Source organism: Schistocerca cancellata, chromosome 6 (genome assembly GCF_023864275.1).
Source record: "Schistocerca cancellata isolate TAMUIC-IGC-003103 chromosome 6, iqSchCanc2.1, whole genome shotgun sequence".
Taxonomy (NCBI): domain Eukaryota; kingdom Metazoa; phylum Arthropoda; class Insecta; order Orthoptera; family Acrididae; genus Schistocerca; species Schistocerca cancellata.
Genome location: NC_064631.1, coordinates 575,776,043 through 575,783,732, shown reverse-complemented (window position 1 = coordinate 575,783,732; position 7,690 = coordinate 575,776,043). Strand labels below are relative to the sequence as shown.

The 7,690-nt window shown below is 42.6% G+C and overlaps 1 non-coding gene across 1 annotated transcript; it reads right to left on the bottom strand.

Annotated features, from left to right (window-relative positions):
- Window positions 1-815: 815 nt before the first annotated feature.
- On the bottom strand, window positions 816-890 carry Trnat-ugu (transfer RNA threonine (anticodon UGU)). Its single transcript has one exon. It is a non-coding gene; the product is annotated as a tRNA-Thr (tRNA).
- Between the last annotated feature and the right edge of the window lie 6,800 nt (window positions 891-7,690).

Below are 7,690 nucleotides of genomic sequence, written 5' to 3'. Positions count from 1 at the left end.
GCATTTAGCTTTACATTAAGCGCAATAAGGGAACCACACCCCGATCACTAAAAACATTACCATGCCGTAACACCTCCGCCTCCATACTTAACAGTTGGTACGATGCGTGATGGCAGATTACGTTCTCTAGGCCTTCGCCAAATCCGAAACCTTCCATCGGATTGCCACAGGGTAGAGTGTGATTCATCAGTCTAAATTACTCGTTTCCAACCATCCGCCGTCCAGTGGCATTGCTCTTAACACCTCACGCTTCACGTAGCGCTAACTACATAAATGTGTGTCTTATGAGGAGCTGCACGATCATTGTACCACATTATTTCTAACTACCTATGCACAATCATTGTGCTAGTGGTTTCGTCAGATGATACCATGTCGTTTTCAGAACCACATTCCGCAATACTCGACGGTCGTTCTCGTCAGTACACGAGGTCTGCCTGGTCGTGGTTCAGTTGTGGCTCTTCCTTCCCGTTTTCATTTCACAGTCGCATCAGCTAAATCGACCAGGGCAGCTTTAGAAGGCCTGAAATGTCCCTGATGGATCTGCTACTCTGGCGGCATCCATACAACCAATCCACGTTCGAAGTCCCTGAGCTCTCCCGATCGGCCCATTCTGCTGTTACAGCTTCTCTACTGACAAGGCAATACTGCCTGCCTCCTTTTATACTGGCGGGTCCTCATCTCGTGACAGCTAGTGGTCAAATCCGCATTACACAGGGGTGTCAGGATACTTTCCATCAGAAATTTAGAATTATATATTAATACCTTCAGCTGCTGACGGGCGTTGTTATATTTCAACGGGGACAGGTGAAAATGTGTGCCCCGACCGGGACTCGAACCCGGGACCTCCTGCTTACATGGCAGACGCTCTATCCATCTGAGCCACAGAGGGCCCAGATGATAGCGCGACTGCAGGGACTATCTCGCTCACGCCTCCAGCGAGACCCACATTCTCACCTTATATGTCCACACACTACATTCGTAGTTTCCCTACCCAACACACTCATTACTCGTGGAAGACATTCTTACCAAGTCCCGTAAGAATTCGGCTAATATGTGTGCATCCGCACAGAAGAGGAATGTCATGGCCGGTATCGCCAGAACGATATACTTATATGGATATGGTGTCTGTTCTTTCGGACATGTCTGAAAGAACAGACACTATACTTATATAAGTATACGTTAGTAAGCTGAAAAACACCGTAGGATGGATAGAAGCAGTAAAGAAAGACGCCAACAAAATAGGTGTTACTGAAGAAATAATACGTGACAGGAATAACTTTAGGTTACTTATAGAAAACGCAAACTATGAAGAAGATGCGCCAAAACCTCGACCCAAGAGAGTGTGGACAGATGAGCAGAGACGAGCAGTTGGCGAGAAAATGAAGAAGTACTGGGAAGAACGGAAGAAAAAGAAACACCAGAAGTCTTAAGTTGTATGCGGTCCATAGCTGGCCAAATTCATAATTGAAAAAAAAAAAGTATACTTTCCATCAGATACCGTATCTTCGTTTATAAATGAATCTAGGGTAATAAACAGAATATTGTAACACGAAAATAACAACAAGCCTTTGAATGGGCTACATTTACACACCACTTAGCTTCAGCTTTCCACTCAATACAATTCCAAATTTTCTAAGGAATTTTATGGATTCGTGGTCCTCGAACTTTTCATTATATTCATCCAGATTTGACACCTATTTCCTCTACCACTGAAATATTTCAACAGGTGTGACAATTGCTGCGAATTTCGTAGAACAACTCTCACTATACAATGTGAACAATGACTAGTTACTACGAAATCTTAGGTTAGTCACATGGCTCCCACAGAGCAGCTGAATGGTCACTTTGAAGTAGAGTGGTCTCGTCACCAGCCAATTCTTGAATTCGACGCATTTATAGCTGAGCCGAATAATGCATCAAATGCTCTGTGGGTAAGTGTCAACCTACCAATACAAAGGGTGTGGATTTTGGGCTGAATCCTAAGTCCGCACTAGGCTTTTTATGTTATTTATGAATTCTCTCACCTCTGCAAATACGAAGAAAGTGAAAAATGATTAATCACTCCATTTGTCAATATCTGACAGAATATTTATGCCGCTTGTCAGATATTGACAAATTTTCAAAGTAGTGCAAAGATTGCCAACTTTCTTTAAATGTTCAGAAATGTAAAATTGCGCACTTCACAAAAAGTAAGAGCGTAGTAGTAGAATCCTATGACTGAAATATCAGTGAGTCACTGTTGGAATCGGACAATTCATACAAATACCATGGTGTAACACTTTGTAGGGATATGAACTGGAATGATCACATAGGCTCAGTCGTGCTTAAAGCAGGTAGTAGACTTTGATTAATTGGTAGAATACTAGGGAAGTGCAAACAACCTACAACGGAGGTTACTTACAAATCACTCGTGCGACCGGCTTTAGAATATTGCAAGATGGCTAACAGAGAATATTGAACGTGTGCAGAGAAGTGCAACACTAGTGGTGGAAGTGCTGTTTGATCCATGGGAGAGTGTCACAGAGATACTGATGAAACTGTGCTGGAAGAATCTTGAAGATAGATGTAAACTATCACGAGAAGGTCTGCTAACAAAGTTTCAAGAACCGTCTTTAAATGATGATTCTAGGAAAATATTACAATCCCCTACGCATCGCTCACATAGGAACTTCGAGGATACTGGATGCACTGCGCTATCCAAAGAATCATTCTTCCCGCGCTTCATACGTGCATGGAGCGGAAATAACTCCTAATAACTGGCACAGTGGAACGAAGCCTCTGCCACACATCTCACGGTGGTTTGCAGAGTATAGATGTAAATGTAAGATGCTACGACTGAGCTTTGCTGTCCCAAACGACACGTGTAAGACGTGGTACTGCAACATTGGAGTAGCTGGTTCAGAGGACGCAGAATCCCGATATGTTCTCACAAGGACCTCCAGGTGTGCGTCTTAACAAAGACGCAGCCTATTGCCAACGTACATTTCAGTTACTGAAACTGAAACGCTATCACAAGCATTGTCCAAGATAGGTGATAAAAAGCAGGGTTTCCTCTGACGTACGTTTTGCCGCTGACATGGATGTCCTGGCGCATTTCGTGACGTTTATGCAGTCCACAGTCCACTTGGCCAGTGAGGCGTACAACTTGAAGGCGTGGTTCCAAGTGTGCCACCTCTCTGCTGACGTTAATCGTGCGTCACAGCAGCTCCACTTCCTATCAGGATCGTGACCGTGCGACAGCGGGATAACCCTTCTCCCGCAGATGAAAGCTTAAAGAGACGCCCAAAGTCCGTTAGCTGACTCATCTGCAGGCCACGAGCAACCGAATGAACATTCGTTCTCTTTGCACAGAGTTCCCAGAAAGAATGGTCATTCGAAGCAAAAAAGTCTAAGTAAAGATGGAGGCTAAAACGCATATCTCAAGAACTGTCAGCATTTCTTCGTCTTCGATACTTTGAAACAAATCTCTTCTACTGTAGCCTATTTGTTTTCCATATCTTGGGAGGAGGTAGTATTGACCAGAACGAGAAAAAATTGATTAGTAAACATGGGCTCTAAAATGCGTATCTTAAGAGCTATGAGCACTTGTTCAGTAGAAGAGATGTGCTACACATTAACGAAGATGAACAAGTGCTTGTAGCTCTGAAGGTATGCACTTTGAAGCCCGTATTTACTAAACATCTTTTCTGTTTTGGGGCATACTATAACCGCTCAAAATCTAGAAAGCAAATAGCTTACAGGGGAAGAAATTTGTTTCACAGTATCGAAGATGAAGTGCTCATACCTTTTAAATTATGCATTTTAGAGCCCACGTTTACAAGATAATTTTGCGTCGAATGGCCGTTGCTGTCATATCTCAGAACATTGAGCATTCCTCGTAGGGCACCCTGTGTTAAAATTGTACAATTCAGAGTCGACCCCAGTGTTACAGCGAGATTGATGTCAACAGTGAAATCGCCTAGTAACATAAACGTAATATACAAATACTGATTTCAGCTTAGCAAACTTTTGGTGCTGAGAACCAAAGGCATAGTTGACATGTAATACGATGAACCCTTATCTCTGTTGTAAACTTCACAAATTTGAAATGTCCGATAAGTGACGACATCACGTGCGTTGAAATTATCTAGCCCTTTTACTTTATCGACTTTTGGTCCACGTACAAGAGCAACGGTGACCCAGCCGTTACCGTGTCCATTCGTATCCTTGCTAGCGAGAGTGAAGTTCAAAACTGCACCGCAAAACACCGATGGCCGCTGCAAGATGACTTCGGCGCCTACGAAATCTTTGGTAGTAATAGAAATGTTGTCTATTGCTTTAAAAACTGTAAGACGCGAACGCCTACTCCTCCTAAAATAACGCGGAGTAGCTAATCTGTCTCGATGCTGCTGCACGTGCGGCTACTCGACGACTGACGCCGTCTTTCCAGATTCATTACTTATATAGTTGCCAGTTATCAAACCACAACTTCCAGGCTGCGGCGCAGTGGCAGCGGACGCGGGAGGGCGTTGACCGGAAGTTCTGAATTTTCGTGGCCGGCCGCCTTCTTAAAACTAGAGGCGGCCTGGCACTGAGCAGTGTGCTTTTTGTTCCTCTTTAGAAGCTACCTGATGTTCATCAGATTCAATTATAGGAGAACAGCTCCTATGTTCCAGTTCACTTTATCATTTAACACAGGAAAAAATTTACTCATGTGAAACAAGATGCAGTACTCGTTTGAATAAACAACTTTACACCCGTTTTTCATCCGTTAAGAAGCAACTGAAGACGCACGTTTCGTTTGCTATTAGAATTGAAAGGCAAAAGTGTCTGAATACAAATTAGTAAATTTTTCGTTCTCGATTTCTCCCTGCGCGCTCCTACGATCTTGTTTGCCACTGGAAGTGATCCTCCGCAACAACGTGCTTCCTGTGAAAAGTGAAGGTAAAAACGTGACTGCAGACTGTAGTGAATGGAGTAGTTCGTTGTAAACGTCCATCATCTGTATAACGAAGTCGGAGGCTGTGCACAGACAACTAAATATCTTGAAAACGTCGCATCGTACGAAAAAAAATTTCTAGGTGAAAAGTTAATATTAACTAAGGGGACGTCTGTCTGTACTACAACTGGCCACCTCCTTACCACCCCTCCTGTGTCGGCAGGGTCCACTTTGTATTTTCAAATACGATCCCCTCATTTTATGGCATATTCAGACTCGACGCCAAAAAAGTACATACGTTTTTCTCAAATCATTGTTTACCATACGTGGTAGATGGCTCTATAACCGACAAATATGAAATGTGCCTGCCTTCGCAATAGAGAAACGACGCATTTGATTCTACATTTCTTTTACAATGTACATGCAAACTTTTGTGTTTTAACGGTTGATACTGTTGTTCAGATGTTACTTGAGTGTTACAAATGTAATTGTACAGTACAGATAATATGACATTTTGAATAATAACCGCTTGGATGCTCTTGTAAATAATTTATTTAATATGAAACTTCCTGGCAGATTAAAACTGTGTGCCGCACCGAGACTCGAACTCGTTACCTTTACCTTTTAATGACCGGCTTTGTAGCCTAGAAGCCACATCATCAGGTTAAATATGGTGAATCATGAGATTAACGTTGCAAAACACAAGAGCAGCCAAGCAGTTACAGTGGAACCTCGCATAGCGAGCATAATTCGTTCCAGAATCTTTCTCTTAGTGCGAATCGCTCGTTAAGGGAAACAATTTATCCCATATAAATTAATGTAAAATATGATAATGCGTTCCATGTAGAGAAAGTACTAAAAGGTCTATCTTATTCGTGCTATTTATTCAAAGAAAATATACATACAGTATTATGTACTTTATTATTCACGGTATATAACTAATTCTTTTTTACTAGGAAACTATCTACAGTCATTTTTCTTGCCGACGCATCAACACTTGGCGAAAATGCGACAGCATTATCGTCAAATAAATATGTAGCGAGCGTAGCCACTGCTTTATTGGGGTGGTGATTTTTAATGTACTGTATGATGCAATCTGTTCTCATGCTTTCAGCATTTCTCTTATTGCGTCAGAAAATAGCTGCTTTGCTGATACCGTCTCCTCATCCTCGTCCGAAGAACTGCTCTCCACAACTTTCTACTGTGGAAACACACTGCACCTCCATAAGCTTTTCGGTGGTCATTTCTCGGCTGCGACCTTCCGCAAGCTCATCGATGTCATTGTTATCCACTTCTAGTCCCACGCTCTTGGCCAAAGACACAATCTCGTCGACTACAGGCTCCACAGGTACTGACTCAAATGCCTGAGAGTCACATTCGACAACGCACTCTGGCCAAAGCTTCTTCCACGCAGAAGTGAGAGTTATCTTGGTAACATCTTCCCACGCCTTTTCGATCATCTTGACGCAGACAACGACGTTGATTTATTGTACTATAAATTTGTTTTCCTTATTTTTGTTACCTGAATATATAACATTTCTGTGTCTTCGTATATTGTAATTGTTTTACTATTTGTATATATATATTTATGCATTTATGTCGATGTATAATTGGTTTGTTTCGTAAATATTATTTGTATTTTTACGCTGGGTCTCGCCTAGGGAAAACTGCTATCGAACGATTACATCGATAGGTCGTGTGAAGAATCAAAGTGTGTAGGATCTTTGGTAGTGTTAACTCTGCCGCGTGGAGTGCGGGCTGAGCAGAGGGAGTCTGGCTGGAGTAGCGAGTGGAGCAGGTGTGTTGTGTGAAGCTCCCGCGAGTTGCCGCGCTTTCGGGGTTTGGCAGCATGTAATTGCGCTCGACTTCCGAGGATAGTTTCTGACATGGTGTCGCGGACGGGAAGCATTAGCTGGCGCACATCAAGAGACCGTTTCGCCTGGTGACCGTGTCGAGAAGAAGGCGCGCCAACATCCAGCTTCTGCAACAGCGACGGCCGACAATGAGTGACTGTCGCCACCTCCTCGATCGACGGCTTCAAACCTTCAATCAACCAACAAGGAAGACTGGAAGCACGTAAAGTTTTAGAACTGTATGGCAGACCTCAGCTTTTCAAACTGTACCATTTTCGTAACTATAATTACAGCGACTTAGCATGAACCTTTGTTGCTCATTGTCCCAATTGCATTACCAAGCAGGGTCCCTTCCTTTTCCGGAATGAACCCGAGTGTCGTTGAAATTCAGACGCCAGCATTAAAGTAACATCATTTCACTGCTTTAATTTCAAAGTTCAGTTATTCATAGCTGGCTACAATATTTACATTACACAAGCACAAATTAAGAGTGCGAGTTTTGTTACCGTATTTTAGCTTACCTGTGACTGCAGCTCAGCTTGGTACGTACTAAATTTTACTATTGTTCAGAACCATTTAATTCAAGTTCAAAGTTAAATCTCTTATTTCTCAATTGCGTAGATTGAAGTAGCTTTTGAAATGATTGTTGAGGTAGTCCAAGACTAACCGTGTTTTACTGAATTTCGATGTGCTTCAGAAAGAAAGCTCACTATTAACTTCAGTCACTAAATTAACTTTCGATTTTCCTGTTTTATTAATTGTTGTTGTTGTTGTGGTCTTCAGTCCCGAGACTGGTTTGATGCAGCTCTCCATGCTACTCTATCCTGTGCAAGCTGCTTCATCTCCCAGTACCTACTGCAACCTACATCCTTCTGAATCTGCTTAGTGTATTCATCTCTTGGTCTCCCCCTACGATTTT